This window comes from Panthera tigris, chromosome B3 (genome assembly GCF_018350195.1).
Source record: "Panthera tigris isolate Pti1 chromosome B3, P.tigris_Pti1_mat1.1, whole genome shotgun sequence".
NCBI lineage: Eukaryota > Metazoa > Chordata > Mammalia > Carnivora > Felidae > Panthera > Panthera tigris.
In genome coordinates, this window is record NC_056665.1 from 78,479,722 (window position 1) to 78,497,990 (window position 18,269).

General features: G+C 35.7%; 1 pseudogene; it reads right to left on the reverse strand.

Moving 5' to 3' along the window:
• Positions 1–6,833: 6,833 nt before the first annotated feature.
• Positions 6,834–7,544, reverse strand: LOC102961659 (annotated as a pseudogene).
• Between the last annotated feature and the right edge of the window lie 10,725 nt (positions 7,545–18,269).

Here is an 18,269-nt window from a genome sequence, read left to right on the forward strand (position 1 = left end):
TCCTCTAGGACATTTTGAAGAAGATCTTTTTCCCAAAAGTCAATTTGCAGAAGGCTGATTTGGAGTTTGTTTCTTTTAACTCTTCAGTGTTAGCAGTCAAGTTTTTGTTTTGTCATCATAATAGCATTTTAAGTAATGTCCAATTGCTTTTATGTCAGCTTCCTATTTGCATATGTAGACTATGGGGCAGAAAGTGGAAGACACCGAGTAGAGAGTGTGGAGAAACTGAGGAGCCCTCAAACTTCATATTTCACCAACTTCATATTATTTGCACGATACAAAAACAAGCATATTACTCAAATACAAGTACTGGATTGGCTCTTGTTCTAGTCTCAAGTGCAAGATAATTGCCAAGTGAATCAAAATTCCTCCCCACCCCCAACAATCACTTCCCATATCTCTATCCTAAAAATATAATAAATTTTATTGAAAGAATATTCTGACCCACTGATTGAAAATATCTGTAAATCACATATATATAATAAAGGACGTGTGTCTGCAATATATAAAAAGCTCTTACGATTCAACAATAAAAAGTAACTCAATTTAAAGATAGACAAAAGATTTGAATAGATGCTTCTCTAAAGGAGTATTCGAAAGGCCAATAATCCTCTGGAAAGAAGCCCAACAACATTAGTCACTAGGGAAATGCAAATCAAAGCCACTATGAGATACCACTTCACACCTATGAAGGTGGCTCAAATACAAAAGGTGGACAATAACCAGTGTGGATGAACGTGAGGAGAAATCGGGACTCTGACACGTTGCTGGGGGAATGGTAAAATGGTACAGTCACTTTGTAAAACAATTTGGCAACTCTTCAAAACGTGACCTTTGCCTCTTTCCTGAGTTTGATTCCCTGGTTGTGGATTGCTAGAGGCCACTTCCTTGAGGCACTGTCCTGGAGTTGGTGAAAAGCACTTCCTTTAATAGCTTCCTGAGAAAGACCAACTAGAAGGTAAGTTATTTGAGACATGACCTGGAAAGACTATACTCTGTTCTCACACTTGATTGATAGGCTGGTAGGAAATAAGTTTTTCTCAGTATTTTTGTTATTTTCCCCTCGTTTTCCACTTTCTATTCAGTGATGCTATTGAGCTGTTGAATCCTATTTATGACTTTGGCTGTTGTTTGTTTACTTGTTTATACTACAAAATATAATTAATTCTCCTAATTCCTTTCAGGCAGGTCTACTTATTCCAAGTGAAGTGGAACAAATTCTACAATGATGGAGAATATAGGATAGTTTAAAATCCAACTTAATCGTCTAGACAATGTATATTGCTCAATGGGTTTGTCCAATAAAATTAATTCGACTTTTCTAATTTTTGCTAGCTTTATTGGAATTTCTTTTGATACACCTTAGATGACATCTTAATTCCACTTAGAACGGTGGTCAGATGGCACTTAACACATGGTGGGGTATCATTAACTAAAATGAAATCCTTTTCTGTAAAACATTTTTTTCTTTAAAGTTCTGACAAAGTCATTCTATGGAGAAAAAAAAAAAAAAAGCTTTCAACTGCCAAAGTAAAGTGATCAGGGAACAGGAGATTAGAGCAAATACTAAAAAGAGAAGATAATTTGTGAACTGACAACCCATTTATTTATATTTACCAGATAATTACTTCACCTCCTGCAACACTTTGATTATGAAATAAAGGATGGAGGAAATTAAGTGGATTAATTCAGTCAACAAAAGTGTCAGTTTTTATTTAAATTGTTTCCAGAGATTTTCAGTCAGGTGGGTAGGTGAAAAGATACTCTCTATCCTTCTGCCCTGGGAGGATGTCAGAATCTCAGCAATGGCAGTTGAGAATATAGGGCGGCGTTCGGAAGGGGAGAAGGGATGTGCGTATATTTTGTAAGAGGTCCCTAGGGGATTCAGATATACCTCCATGCTGGTTTAACCAGTGCAAGCTTGTATTTCCACTTTACAGTAGCCACTTCACTCAGTCTCTCAATTGCCTTTTATCTACCTAGTCCTGCTATTACTTCCCCCTTCTCTCCATTTTCGGAAGGGAAACGAATTGTGATAAAGTGAGACATTTTGTGGTGAAAAGGATACAGTTTTAATACCTTTAAAACATTTCAAAAAGCAATACAATTAGCTAAGCACTTATGTTTTATTAGTAATAGCAAGCAAAATTAATAAGTAAATTCAACTAAAAATGATTATGTGTCAGAGTGTATAGTTTTTACATTGACATTTCACATAATCTGACTTTGCTTAGAAGAGAAATCACTCGGCTGTTAAAATTACTTTTAAAGAGCTGTCAAAATTGGAAAACCTGCTGTCAAAAATATGATGAGAAAAGTTTAAAAATGGTAAAGTATGTTGACTTAGATAAAAAATATTACCTTCATGAAGGAAAACTTGAATATTTATCATGATCTTCAAAAGGGATGACTTTTTCTCCCTGAAACTGGACATCTTTGTTTTAAAAATTATATCTTGACAAGTGAAGGATACCATTTATATTGTACCACAATGAGAACACGTCTGGGTGATAGAAAATGTTAAAATATTAATGCTATGATTCTTCTTACTATTATTTATTTTGCCTCATTTTTAACTGAAGAGAACTTTTAACCCTTGCCCTGGTTTTCAGCTTCTTGGAGTTCTTACACATGTATTGACCAAACAAACACGTTTTAACTAATAGCAGAAGAGTGCAAATATATGTTTTCTGGAAAGCATGGTGATATTTTTATATTTTCATTCTACCTACTCAAATTATAAGAAAAAAATATTATCTCCCATAGGTCAGATGCTCATTATGCACCACTGAGAGTTTGAAGTGCAAATGGTTAATTTTGAGACTTCACATTAATCTTCAGTTAAAGATTGATCCTTCTGTCCCTATCATAATATAATTCAAAACACATAAATTTGTTTGAGGGCCTTGGAACTGAGGAAAGATAGATTAGTAAAACCAAGCCTCTTTTAAACTCTTTCCATTTTACTTTGAATAAAATCTGTCAGTAATGTAAACCTCAAGGAGTTGAACTTCTCTTTGAACTAGTCACTAGAATTCTCCAGAACATGTTAGACATTTAATTATCAGTTCTTAATAAAAATGAGTAAGGGCTTGTATTTAGGTGAATAAAATATATGAATATGAAATAAAACATAAGATTTCCCCTTATTTTTCTGCCTGCATAAATAATATAAAACTTAGAGTTGGTAGGCTGAGTAACTGTTTCGTCCACTTCTTACTGTTATATGACCTTAGGTTTGCCTGTTTCTCCCTATGTAAAATATAAATTGTAGCTATCCCCCTCTGACACATTCACAAAAGTCTTATGAGGCTTAGTATACAAATGATTGAAAAGCACTTTGTAGATATAAATGTTTGAGCAGCTCTGTTTTATAAAGAAGAAAAATAAAGATACAACTCTAACAGAGGGGATTACCTGAGCTAGAATTGCAGAAGAAAAAAAATTTCCCTGCAGAAAGAATTACTCAGTACAATTATCCATGATGAGCAAAGAATATCATTTTATGGTAGTTACTATTTTATTGTTAAGTGAAATAATTTAGGGCTGGCTAGTAGATATCCTAATATTTACATAATCTTTTATTGTCTCTAGATGTAATCATCAAAATTTTAAAAAATTAGGGGCGCCTGGGTGGCGCAGTCGGTTAAGCGTCCGACTTCAGCCAGGTCACGATCTCGCGGTCCGTGAGTTCGAGCCCCGCGTCGGGCTCTGGGCTGATGGCTCGGAGCCTGGAGCCTGTTTCCGATTCTGTGTCTCCCTCTCTCTCTGCCCCTCCCCCGATCATGCTCTGTCTCTCTCTGTCCCAAAAATAAATAAAAAACGTTGAAAAAAAATTAAAAAAAAAAATTTAAAAAAATTGAATTTCACACACTGCATATATATATATATATATATATATATATATATCCTAAAACAAGCTTAAGCAATAAAGATACTTACAAACATTGCAATGCATGATAGAAGTGTAATTTCATAGCATCAACTTGAAATGCCAGAATAATTTTACGAGATGTCAACTATATAGAAAATTAAGTGTGAGGCTTGCAAATTTACACATATTTGAATCTGAATATATAAAACTTATTGTGCTTAGAATAATGTTGATATACCCTTATTATACATGTGCATAAGAAACTATAAATTTAGAACTCTAACTGGTAATCCAAAATAGAGTATGTGTACATTGAAGAAAAGTTTGTGTTGCTATGGGAACTTTGGCTTTGTTTACATTATATTGCAAACTATATTATGTGCCTTGGTTCACCTTAATGACTACCTTCATATATTGCTAATTATACTATTTTCCCTCATTCACTCTGATGATTAACTCCTTAAGGTTAATACTGCTCATCTTTATTGAGTTAGTTCATATTTTTCTCGAATACAGAAATATGAACTTACATTTACCTTCATTTGTGAAAATTGCATTATGCATGTCACCATCACCTGTTCATTACATTAAGTAAAAGGAGTTTTAGCTTTTATGAAATTTGCAAAATTACGTTTATGAAAATTATAAGCTTGACCTTGTTTGCCTATAGATACAACATGTGCCAAATTGTAGAAAATAAATTTGTGAACATTTTCTGTTTTGAATATAAAAATGTATAATTTCCCGGAACGCCTAGGTGGTTCAGTCGGTTAAGCGTCCAACTTTGGCTCAGGTCATGCTCTTGCAGTTCGTGAGTTCGAGCCCCATGTTGGACTCTGCGCTGACGGCTCAGAGCCTGAAGCCTGCTTCGGATTCTGTGTCTCCCTCTCTCTCTCTCTACCCCTCCCCAGCTCACACTCAAAAATAAATAAACATTAAAAAAAATTTTAAACGTATAATTTCCTTATTGAGAATTTCTTCTAACATTTTAAAAGAGGAAATCTAGGCCATTAAAAAAAAGTTCACATTTTCAATGTATAGGCAAATGCATGATGAGATATTCATTATGTGTATGCAGAATTCCTGCTGAGTTAGTAGGACTATATACAGCTAGTTAGTAATGAATGTGTTAAATCATAAATATACCTATAGAGCCGATATTGAATCTCAAGGCTTTGGTTACCTTTCCACATTTTCCAATTAAAAAACTTGAATTTCAGGAAAATTTTAGAATGAAAACTATGTATGGATTATTTCAATTCTGATAAACTGGGGTTGCTATCTTTATTCAGAAATGGTCCCTGGGTTTCTAATATGCTAGATGTGTGCTGGGCGTGGGTGTTCATGGTAATACAGGTAAGCTCTCATAAGGTTAGAAATATGCAAGAAGCAATTACAATATAGTCTTTCAGATCCTGTATTTTATAAAGCTGTTGCAAAATCCCTTGGGATTTTTTTGGGGGGCCTTTAGTAGCGTATTTATTTGAGATGCTACATCAGGTAGTCCCTGAGCTACAAAAGGTAAGAGAACATTCTCTTATTACAAGTTGATAAAAGTAAAAGGTAAAACATTTTTCACAACAGCATGAACCACATACTCAGAAAGAGATATGGGTTTGCTATAAATAACCTCATTCCCAGTCCCCTATGGCTACTTTTATAACTTTATACAGATAATGAATTAAGTTAAAATGCACTATTATATACACACTTACATATATAGCATATAATATAAAATATAAAACATAAAATGCGCTATAATATTTGGTAAATTTCAGGACCAGTATTCTTAGTACCCCATAATATACATTTTATCATTTATTTTATTATTTAAAAAAAATGTTTATTCATTTATTTTGAGGGAGAGAGAGAGGGAGAGGAGAAAGAGAGCACATTCAAGGGGAGGGCAGCAGAGAGGAGAGAGAGAATCCTGAGTGGACCCCATACTGTCAGTGCAGAGCCTGACCCAGGGTTTGATCTCAAGAAGTTGAGATGAAATCAAGAGTTGGTCACTTAACTGACTGAGTGCACATCTTCATTTTAATATCCAAAAGAAGGAAGACTTGCAAGTAGACATTTCAAACACAGCCACAGCTACAAAGTTCTACTTTTTTTTTTTTTTTTTTTAAGTAGGCTTCATGCCCAGTGGGGAGCCCACTGCAGGGCTTGAGCTCATGACTTTGAGATCAAGACCTGAGGTGAGATCAAGAATCGAATGCCTAACTAAGCCACCCAGGCATCCCTACAAAATTTGACTCTTGATAGCATTTACCCTTTGGGGAAGTCTTTTAATCTTCAAAGGATAAAAGCAGAGAATAGAATTATATACGCTGAAGGGGTTCAGAACAAGTCTCCCCCAAAAAGTCTCCTCACTTTGGCATGTGGATTATTTTGAGCTAAAGGCAATCAAGACCCAAAAACTCAAGAAAACTTTTTCCTTCTCCCTTAAACTACCCCCAAAAATATTTATATAAGGGGTCTGGCCCAGAGAAAGATCTATTACCAACGGATAACATATCTAAATGACCTATCAGTCTGGCAGGACAGACATCTAATTATTACATATCTGCTCTTCTTATTCTGTGAATCATCCTCCTACCCTTTCAAGCCCCCAGCCTCTATCTCATCCCTTTACCCAAGATGGCATATAAGCCTCAACCGCCTGACTTGTTCCCAGTCTCAAATTTTTCTGGGATCTCCATTTGTATGTAATTAAATTTGTTTTTCTCCCATTAATCTCTTTTATGTTAATTTGATTATTAGACCAGCCAAAAAGATAGAATGGTAGAAGAAAAAAATTTTTGTCCCCAACAACACAGAAATCCATAATGTAAAGGCCATAAAAATTTGCAGCACAGGAGCGCCTGGCTGGCTCAGTCGGTAGAGCATATGACTCTTGGTCTCACGGTTGTAGGTTCGAGCCCCACGTTGCATGCAGAGATTAGTCAAAAATAAAATCTTAAAAAAACCCCAAGATTTGCAGCACAGTGAGAAGGTGTCTCTGTTCCTTCTCATTGTATAGAAAGTATGTGAATTGTGTTGCCCAACTCTTGTCGCGTTCTGTTCTGTTCCTCAAATACAGAGAAGCTATGCTTCCAACTGGAGTATCTGCAGAGTTACAGACTGTCAAAGGGAACAAGTCAGCAGCAAAATCTTTGAAATTGTCCAAGTGGGACTCCAGTTGTCTTTAAGGATGTAGAGGCAGATGAGTCCTTAACTGTTGATGTTGTAGTGATAGATTCTGGTGTGGAAAGTAACTTTTGGTGGCTTACATGGATAATCCGATGAAAATGTGATATCCAGAAAAACCACACCACCTTCACACACAGAGGCTGGTGGACCAAGTATAGTTAACTTCCATTCATAAATGTTGTCTGCTTTAGGACCAGCATGGCAGTTGGGAGGAGAAACATGGATGACTTCAGTTAGCTCCTTCTGAAGTCTTTTCACACGACTGGTGGGTAATTTAGCAGTGGTATTCCTAGACAGTTTGGTGTTTTTGTGTTTTGTTTTGTCTTGTTTTGTCTTGTTTTTCCTGCTGGGTGACAGAAGATATTCCTTCTTGTTGTCCTTCAGGCTCTGGAACAGCTAGATTTCTCTGATGTGCCTCTGAACTACCATTGCCAGTGCTGGGGCTCTCATCATTGGATCATTGCCAATCACTGGACATCTTGGGGAAGTTATTCCTTGGAAAATTCGACTGCTCATCTGGCCTGTTCATACAGTCCTACAGTGTGGGATTAGGAGAGGGGGAAAAAAAAAAACCTTCCTTAAAGAAATACAGGCAGCTGGGAGTGGGGGTTGAGGGAATAGGAAAAAAAAAAAAAAAAAAAAAAAAAAAAAAGAAGCCAAGGAGATTTGGGCTGGGGAGTGTGGCAAATTGAAAGGAGGGGGGATTGTGTCCCCTAGGAATTTTTTAAAGGATAACTATTTTTTTTAAGGGCATGGCCACTGATGATGTTTGCAGGCAGGCTGGTTTAGGTCAAGAAGCAGGGATTTGTGGAGATAAGTTTACATACGATACCGGAGTGATGGATATACAACATTTTGCCTTTGTCAAAACCCATAAGACTTTTTATAGCACCAGAATGAATTTTATTGTGTGCAAATAAAAAAGCAATTTAGAAGATTGGGAAATCTCAGAATGTAAGACATACTGTCACACAGGAATCTGACTATATGACATTAACAAAACAACCTCACTGCAGGGATAGGGAGAAAAGGTTCTGGCCTAAGTAAATTTGGGAATGAGTGGATTCTGTAAGACCAAAGGCAAAGGAACTGCACATAAACAAATATAACTTCAGTTAATATTTGTTTTCCATAAAGGTATGAGCTAAAGTACACTCTGAAGCCACTATGCAAGTACACTATGAGGGCTACAAAGTAACAAATTTCCAACTCCATCACTATCTGTATTTGTGGTGTCATCTTACTGTAATGGAGATAACTTTCTTCCTGTCTGCCTGTCTCTACTTTTTATTCCTTCCTTCCTTCCTTCCTTCCTTCCTTCCTTCCTTCCTTCCTTCCCTCCTTCTTTTTCTATCATCTTATCTCTCTCTCTCTCTCTCTCCATCTATCATCTATTTATCAATCTATCATCTATCTATTTCGCATCTTTCATCAGTACGGACTTACAGATTCTATTCTAATCATTGGGTTATACTCCATTACTACGTTATTTATTTTGATTTTCAAATTGTTGCAAATTTGGCCAACAGGAGACCCTATAGCTTAGCTTCTGTGTCTTCTTGACATTTGTTTTTATCCTTTTTTTTTTTTTTTTTGAATACTATCCCCCTTACACAATAAGATGTTCTAGACTCATTTTGTACTTTTCTTGACTCACCTTTGGTGATTTTTTTTTTTTTGTGGCAGTAGATATGCTCATTATTGGTGTATTATTGCCTCCAGACCCTTTCAACAGAGCTATGATATGCATATATACATGAAATTAAGAGTGCATACTGATGCCTTCAATTGCAAACCAAACCTACAGGGTTTTTCTATATTTGTATCTCTGTTCTTTCACAGGGAAAACCCTGGCTCACAACAACATTAACTCATTTGTTCAATTATCTATACACAGAATAACAAATGTACTAAGAATTCAAAATCTGTTAGTTCTTTGCTTTCCCTAGATTGACAGTATATAGTCAAAGTATTGTGTTCAAAAATTACTCGTATTAATATATTTTCCTTCCTTAGTGTATTTATGTCCTTTATTTGAAATACTGTTGGGTTAATTTTGTTGGGGGGGGTTGCATTTAGTTTTAGGTGTTTCCTCCCATTCTTGTTAAATGTTAATTTGATTTAAATTTTTGATTATGTAGAATACTTCCAAATAGAAACTATTTTAAAAAGGTATACTCAGAACAGTGTCACTCTATCCCAAATCCCTTCCATCTGATTCTTTCCACTCTGCATATAGATAATCAGTTTTATTGTTCTCTGGTTTATATTTCATGTTTTTATTTTCCAAAAACAAACAGATTTTAATATGTTTTCTATTATATTTACCCTGTTCAAAGTACTGTGTGTTTTCTCTATCCTCTGACTGACACACTTTTATTGCAGTGTATCTTCAAATAATATGCTATTTCCCTCCTATAATTTTTATGGTACATAAAATTTTATTTCTACCTAAAATTTTAAATGAGTTTTTAACATTTGTCTTAAACACTCTTTTCCTTTACAGAAATTAAATGTTTTATACCTAACCCATTGTTAATTTCATCTAGGGAATTTATCTTTGCAGATATTGTATTTGTCTAGAAGTTTTATATTTTTGTTATGTATTTCATGCTTTGTCTCATTATGTTCATGTTACTCTTCAAATTCTTGAGTATACTTTTTGATACCTATTTTATAGTCAGTTTACGCTAATTTTTTCATCTTTATCATTTATGGTTTTTTTGTGTGTTGATTTATCTTCTTAAAAAAATGTTTATTTACTTTTGAGAGAGAGAGAGAGAGAGAGAGAGATAGAGAGACGGAGCAGGAGTGGGGGAGTGGCAGAGAGAGAGGGAGACACAGAATCCAAAGCAGGCTCCAGGGTCCAAGCTGTCAGCACAGAGCCAGACGCCGGGCTCGAAGCCACGAACCGTGAGATCATGATCAAAGCCAAAGTCAGATGCTTAACCGACTGAGCCACCCTGGTGCCCCTGACTGATTTATGTTTTCACTATGGATTTAATTTTCTTTCCTTCTCACATGTATAACAATATTTTATTGAAATGCTGTACATTATAAATTTCATGTTGCTAAACGTTGTATTTTTAATTTTTCCTTCAAGTTGTTATTTGTTATTATAAAACTTTATTCTGCCAAGCAGTTAAGTTACTTACAGTTCAGTGTTATCCAATTAGGGCTTTCTTGGAAGCTGTGGTAGGGTTAGTTTGGGACAGTCTTTGCATTAGGCCTAGTTTAGCTCTCTTGGTATCTCTATTGAATGTTCTAGGTGGTCGGTGAGGAATCTGCACTCTGACTTTTGGGAACTTGAGCTTTCACACCCCTTTGTGATTTCTGGGAATTGTTTGACATATAGGTCCCTGTTCTTATTTGCCTTGAGCTATGAAAGTATGACTGAACTCTGCTTGGGAGCTACCTCCTCACAACAGGGCCCAGCGAGTTCTTCCAAGCAGAAATCATTGATTATAAAGCTCACCTAACTTTTTCTCTACTGTTGGTGATTAAAGCCTGTTGTACAATGTCTAAAAACACTTTATTTGTATTTTCCCATTTTTCTAATTCGTAATGGTAGGTGATAAGTCCTGTACTGTTTCCTCTATCATGGTAGAAACATAAACCCCTACAGTCGTCTGAATTCTGTCTTTAATGGTGGCTATCTCTTTCCTTTAGGGCTTCTATTTTTTTGGTGGAACTTTTTGAGATTTAATGTTACAGGGTCATCTTCCTACGGATATTCCATAAGTTTTCTTTTCTTTTCTTTTTTCTTTTTTTCTTTTCTTTTCTTTTCCTTTTAATCTCACATGGCTTTGGTAATCTTATTCATCGATTTGGAAACTCTAGACTCTGAGTGTCTCCCAATTTAGCAAAATTGGAAAGGTGAGAGTTTTAATTTTTTTTTGAATTGAGTTTCAATTATTTTCCAGGAAAGAGGTGGAGAATCCTGATTCCTACAGCTATATTAATACCAGAGGTAAGAGTCAATTTGTTGATTGTTTAATGTCTCTTAAATGTCATGCTTTAATGCCTTTATGCAGTTGCACTTTACAAAATGGAACATACATCTTGAGTGTATTGTGGATGCTGTATGATCAGTGGTATGAGATTATAAAATTATGGGATCAAAGACTCCAAAGGGATGTTGGTAACGTAGTACATAATCAGGATGAATATCCTGTCAAAAATGAAGGAGAGTGTCAAGGATGGTATTGAAGAGGGAACTGAGATGTTAGAGTTGAGTGACTACTTGGAAACTCAGAAGCATGCAGCAGGCAGTTATCCACATGACACAATTAATCCAGGCCAGGTAAGGGGCAAACATACCATGCCAATGACAAGAGAATCTCAGAACTTGGAGAAGGCCTCTTATCTTTTTCCACCATAGTGAGAACTAACAGCACCTTAGCCAGTGTGGGGCCAACACAGGTGTGTATTGAAATATGGCTAACACTCCTGGGCAATAGTGCTGTGCTAAGCACACTGGGGGTTTCAAAGAGTTTGCCTATACCTGTGTCCATGATGGAGAAAGATTTTGACAGTATCTTTTTATTTCTCTCTCTCTCTCTCTATTTTGCTGTTCCATGGTACCAATAAGCTTTATACTTCTAGATTATGGATATAAGTTAACTGCCTTTATGCATAATTCCCAGACTAACACAGTCATACAGGATTTTTACCTTTGTGAAATTGCTCAGGAAGATTATTTGAAATTCATGGCCAGAACATCCTACGTGGGGAAGATCTTTATAAGATTTTTCAAAATTCACGGGAACAGTAACCCAAATAAGAGAAACATCTATAAGATCCTAGAAGATATGTCCATAATTTAGAAGACCAGTACACTTTTAGAAGAAGGAAACAAAATATTATAGTTGAAGTTTAGAAGCTTTAGGAAGAAAGTCTGTAATTGCAGTGTGATTCCCTAAGAATGGTATTTTAGAGGACGAGTTTACAGCTACCTTTAGACAATGTGAAAAAGCTCACAAGTAACCTCCCAAGAGATGACATGGAAGGGAGTGGGGCACCAAGACAGATATTATAACTTTAATGAGTTTAAGTATTACATCTATTTATGTTTAAAGTATTCACCTCTTTAAAGTAATGTGATAAAAGTATAGCATAATAGGAAAATACGTCCTATTTTAGAAGTACAGCAAAGCAGGCTGCCCAATGCAAAATTGTGAGTGAGATCATTTGAAGCTGAGAAAATATAAATACAGTATGAGCCCACATACCATGAAAAGTTAACAAATAGGGAAGAGAAGCAGCGGGGGAAACCCCAGGGCATTTAATCTTATTTTATGGTGGCATTCATGTACTGAAAAGAGTGAAAGAACAGCCCCCACACTTCCAGAAGTGAGTCAGTTTCATGTCTCAAGCTGATTATAAACCATTCAAGGGCGGCAGCCTCCCACAGCTGACTTTAACCGTGATTAGAATAGAAGATGGTGGCTAGTTTGGGCATACCATATGTACTCTGAAGCCTCAAAACCCGATAGTCAGGTAAACTCAGTTTCTCTTGGACTAAAACATTGGCTTACAAATAACTTTCCATCAACATATTCTGTAAAAGACAGCTCGTCAACTGGCTAACCATATATGCTTAAACCATGACCAATACTATTTGGCATACACTTGACATTCTAGACCAATTTCAGAAGTTTAGGAATTCCACTGTAATTTCAAACCCTTTCAACTCTCCATCCTTATTGCCATCACAAAGAACAGTATTGCTTCTGATGGATGTGGATCATACTGTTCTACACAAATTCCCAGTTTTGTTTGAGAATCAGAATTTGTATCAAACAGTATGGATCCAGGACTGTTATGGTCTAGGAGGGGAGAAAACTTTCTAGTTGATGTCATTGTCTTTAATGACAAAACACTGCATGGGGATGCTTTTAAAAACATTACAAAAATATTTTTTTTCTTTCCTAATTGCAAACGGGATCTCATATTTACAGATCTCCTTTTAATCCTTTCTGAACAGCTCACTTAGAACACACATAATAAAGGATTAAAACAGAAAGAAGAAAGGAAGAAGTCTGCTTTGCAGAATGGAAAGACTTTCTACATTTTCCCTTAACTGAAAACAGAAGTCCTGAAACTTGCTTGAGGTGTTCTCATTTCTGCCACATATTTTCAAGCATTGAGACTCAGCAGTGAAACTACCTTTCCTGCTGTTGAAGTTACATGACCAACTTTGATTAAAACAATTGTGAGTGTATCAGAGCCACAAGATAGTATGTTCTCTGCCATGTGGAAGACGATGAAAACAACAGACATTGGACATTCTACATTCCGGCACATAGAACAGGTTTTTCAAATCACAGAGCCTTGCAGGCTATAATTTAAGAACAGTTGTTTTTGCTTCTTCACAGAATTACTCTTTTATTTAAAACAAAATGTGGAAATATTTCCCAGTATCATTTGTAGCCACTTGACACCAAACATGAAGTATTCTTATTTAATTGTGTGAAAATTCATTGAAAGCATGACAGGTTGAATTTAAGAGAAACAGAAGTTAGTTTTTCAAATTATTATCTTTTTTTTCTGAGCTCAATTTGACCTACTAAATCTGCTTTAAAAAATGATAAATCTGAAACAGGTGTAGCGAAAAATTCGGAAAGAAACATCCTTTCTCCCCATGCTTATTGAAGTGCAAACCAACTAAAAGAACCTAGTGATATTCAAATGGAAATTTCAAATTCTGAAGGTGTGTAACATTATATGGGGGTTACATGTACTGGTTTTTCATAGTATCTCCTTAATTTTGTTCTCAGATGAACATATCTAAACATAAGGAGATTTACACCCCCAGCTATCCCATCTATATCCCACTAACTTGACAATAATGTATATAATGGGATCTACTCCGACACAAATCCACTTTTCCTTTTTCCTGGAAGGAGGTTTATAGCAGAATTAAAATTTAACTTATTTTCCTTGCAAAGTAAAAAAGTAAGAATGGTCGCTATACCACTTCATATTCCTCCCAAAGAAAAATAAATAAAGCACCTAATTAATCCAGGACAAGTAATCCAGGATTCACATAAGTGGCACTACACATTTCTGAAATGTCCTCCAAACTAAAGGTTTATAATGAGTGAGACAAGAAATTATAATTCACTCTATCAAAAATCTGAAGAGGGAGGGAATATTTTTGCTATGCACAAGCTGAATCAAGTTAATGAGGCATCTAACATTGCAAAAAGAACGTTGTCTATAAATAAATTCAGTCTGATTGGGATGTATTAGTTGTCTGATAATATTCTGTAGCCTACAGATGCTTTGGGTAGAATGTAGATTTCTTAAAAAAGAAAGGCGAATGGAATTACTTCTGTATAGCTCCAGGTCAATTCTTGTAAGTGGCATTAAAAGAAAATTTTCCTTTTAAAACATGGCCTAACATTCAGGATATTTCCAACGTAATAAATTTCACAGAAGACAAAATGTATTCTCGGCGAAATCTACTTGAAACTTGGAATTTGGGGAAAGTATCTCCCCACTCACTCATGTTTTTTTTTCCATTGAAATTAGCATGTTAAGGTGATACTCATAGGCTGCGTATGTAAACTCTAGAGGCTAAAACGAGGATATAATTAGATTAGAATCTCAGCTACTGTTCAGCCTATTTCTACAACCTTGTACATGGAGTTATTCTTATTGTTGAGGGGATTGTACTTTTATTAATGAGCACCTGTGTCTGCCAGCTGTCTCTACAGAGTGGTATGCATCACATTGGAAGTTCAGGTTTCCAGGAACTTGTTTTTTATAGGATTGCAGGGTGTAGAGGTAGAATACATTGTATGTTGGCTAACCCTTTTCTTTCCCTTCAGGGACCTCTTGATTTGTTCATGTACTCACATGTATAGCACCAAAGATATGTCCTCTTGAAAACATTCAGTAAAAATTCACTTCCCCCACCTTTATCCTACTGAAATTGCTTTTAAACAATTTAAAAACGTATACATTTTTACCTAAAAAACTCAAAGAGTGGGGAAATGTACAAAGTGAAAAACAGAAGTCCCCTCCTACCTTTCCACAAACCTAGTCCTCACTTGTTAAAATTTTCTATTTTTAGGGCTTTCTTGTGTATTAAAAAAATGTAAAATTCTATGAATTATAAGGGAGTTTCTTTAGTTTTATTGACAGATTTTGTAGGTTTTGACTTGGAATTCTGGGAATTATATAGCCTTTTTGGTGATGAAATTTTTTCCTTTAGTTTTTATTCTTTTTTAAGTTTCATATTAAAGTCAGAAGGAGAAGTATAATATCTTTCTGCTGACATCTTTTATTGAAAGTTACTTTGCTTCCTATTCTTTTACATGATTGTCCTTATTCTGCCTTAATTGCAAAATTATTTTTTTTGTCATACAAAAGTTCTTTCTTGCTACACCTACTTCTTCACTTAATCATTTTCCTCCCTCCAATTTTTTCAAATGGAACCCTACAATCGTAGGATTGAAAGAGACCTTTAACATATGCAATCCGGCCTTTGCTGTGGTATTCTCCATAATTGTTTTACAATCCCTGCTTGAAAACAGATAAGAAACTTCCTACCTCCTAACAAGTCCGTTTTATTGTCTGCTTTTCTGTCACTACCATTCCTTGCTCCTAGTTACACCTTCCTGAGCCTTACAAAGTAAGTCTAATTCATTTTCTGGTACCACTGCAAACATGTGAAGGCTTGTGTCTTGTTTTCTAATCATAAATTTTCTAGATGTCTGGGTAAAACATGTCAAGTTCTTTTGAGCATTTATAAATGCCATAGCTTTCCATCTTTTCAGGGTTTTGATTCACTCCACAAATCATGTATCGAGGTGTTACTATGTGAATAGTCCATGCTAGATGTCTTACAGTGACTATCAGTTGGTCTCAACCTTGAAAGAGCTTATCTCGGTCACTATCCATTTCTAGGAGTGAAAGGGGGTCAAAAAGTGTAAAGAAGCACATGTTTATCAAAACATTATGCGAATAAAGAGGATTGTGACCAAATAAGTTTAATGTTGGGCTAACATTTCAGTGGATTCTGATTTTATTGGGAACAAAAATCCAAATTTCTTTTGGTAGCCCATTAATTCCTGCACAATCTGTCCCTTGCTGGCTTCTGGCCCTTTGCCTCTTATGGCTTTCATGTCACTGCTACATGTCAGCCATACCAGCCTAATCTAAGTTCTTCTAACAAGCCAGTTTTTTTTTCTTGCCCTGGGGTCCTTGGATATGCTCTTTCTTTTGCCTCAAATGCCCTGAACTTTGTCAGGGTTCAATATATATTTGTTAAAGGAACGAATGAATAAATAAATGAACGAATGAATGAATAAATACTTTTCCCTTCAAATCCTGGACCTCTCAAAGCTTTAAGTATGCAAATATATAACTCAAATTTCTAGGAGGGTGGTATGTAATGATTCCCAAATTTATTTGATCATAGATTTTTTTTCATGGAGGGACTAACATCATACACATATTAATTTATCATGCACATATTTTGAGAGTTATGGTAGGATAAAAATAGGATTTGAATCCTGGCTGGCACCAATTAATTTATGTGATCTTGGGCAAGATACTTATATTTCTCATAATCTCCTATTTGTGACTCTGTGGGAGACCAGTAAAGAGTCAACTTCTATTTCTCCAGGTTCTGGTAAAAAAGGAGTAAACAAGGAAGTACCAGATGGAAATGAAAACATTTTATCTCTAATGGGTATCAGTGGGAGGATAGAGCTTAATATGAATGACAAATGAAACTATGAAGTGAATCCCAGTCACAGGCACTGATGGACCATTTCAAGGCACACAGTTTTTCCATTAATGAAGTATATTATCTGTGGCAAGAGGAAATGATCCATAGGATGCCCCAGCCTAAGTGAAACATAAGATGGGAAGGCATAGAGAAGTCCCAAGAGGGGAAAACAAGAAAAAACTCTGCAAGTTGTGCCTAGGTAAGCTTTCTGAAATTGTTAATCAAATTAAGAAAGTCTTCTGCCTGGTGTGTCACATCATTGGAAGGAAGGAAAGGTAGAAATGGAAACTAAACATTTTATTCTAAGACTTGTTTCCTCATCTGTAAAATGTTGACACTACCTATCACATGTTGTAAAAAGTAAATAAGGACCTGGGATAATCTACAGTGACTACTTTCAGAAAGTCAGATCCCTTTCCTTCCTTTTTTATGTGTTCAAACACATCTTCCCATTTTACACATTCAAATACCTCATCAGAGGATTGAGCACTTGAAACCTTTAAACTCAGCTCCACCTATCTGATACGGAATTTGAACGAGTCTTAAAAGGAAGTAGATTAGAAGCCATTATTGTAATGTCTAGAATTTTGCAACTTTCCATAGATCTTGTATCTGGTCTCCCTAATACAGTACAGACCCTAGGCACATAAGTCTCAACTAAGAGAGAGCTTTTCCTCAGCCTCCTCTGGGCTTACTCAGTCCAAACAATTTGACTTCCATCTTTATGCCTTTTTTAAAAAGTTTATTTATTTATTTTTGAGAGAGAGGAAGAGACAGCACACATGCAAGTGGTGGGGAGGAGCAGAGAGAGAGAGAGGAGAGAAACAATCCCAAGCATGAAGGACTCGATCCCACCAACCCAACAGTGAAATCATGAACTGAGCTGAAATCAAGAGCCTGACGCTTAATCAGCTGAGCCACCCAGGTGCCCCTCCATCTTTATATCTTGCTTAGTGTACCCTTCTAGAATTAGAGATTTGTCCTGACTACTTTTATTATTGAAATGTAGCCTTGATCTGCTTAAACTACATATGAATTATGAAAGATTTTTTTAGAAGAAAGTGATATGATTCAACTATGATTTTTGACTGGTAACTGTAAGAGTGCTAGTGGATAGGTGCTGCTGGGGAAAAGATCTATTCAAAAGTTACTTGTTCAGAAAGACTCTGCTGACCATTTCAAATAAAATAATCATATCTCTTAAATCACATTCACCATCCTACTCTGCTTTCTTTTTTTAAAAAAATTATTGAGAAACAAGATATTTTATTTACTTTAGTTTCTTTACATTATAATCTGAGAATGTATTATTTGATTTTTTCCTTGTTTATTATCTCCTCTCATAGAAAGACATGAGGGCAGAGGCTTTGTCTTGCCTAGCGTGTTATCTCTAGAACCGAAGAGTACCTGAGGTATAATACATGTTCAATAATATTGGTTCAGTAAAAGAATGATTGGAAA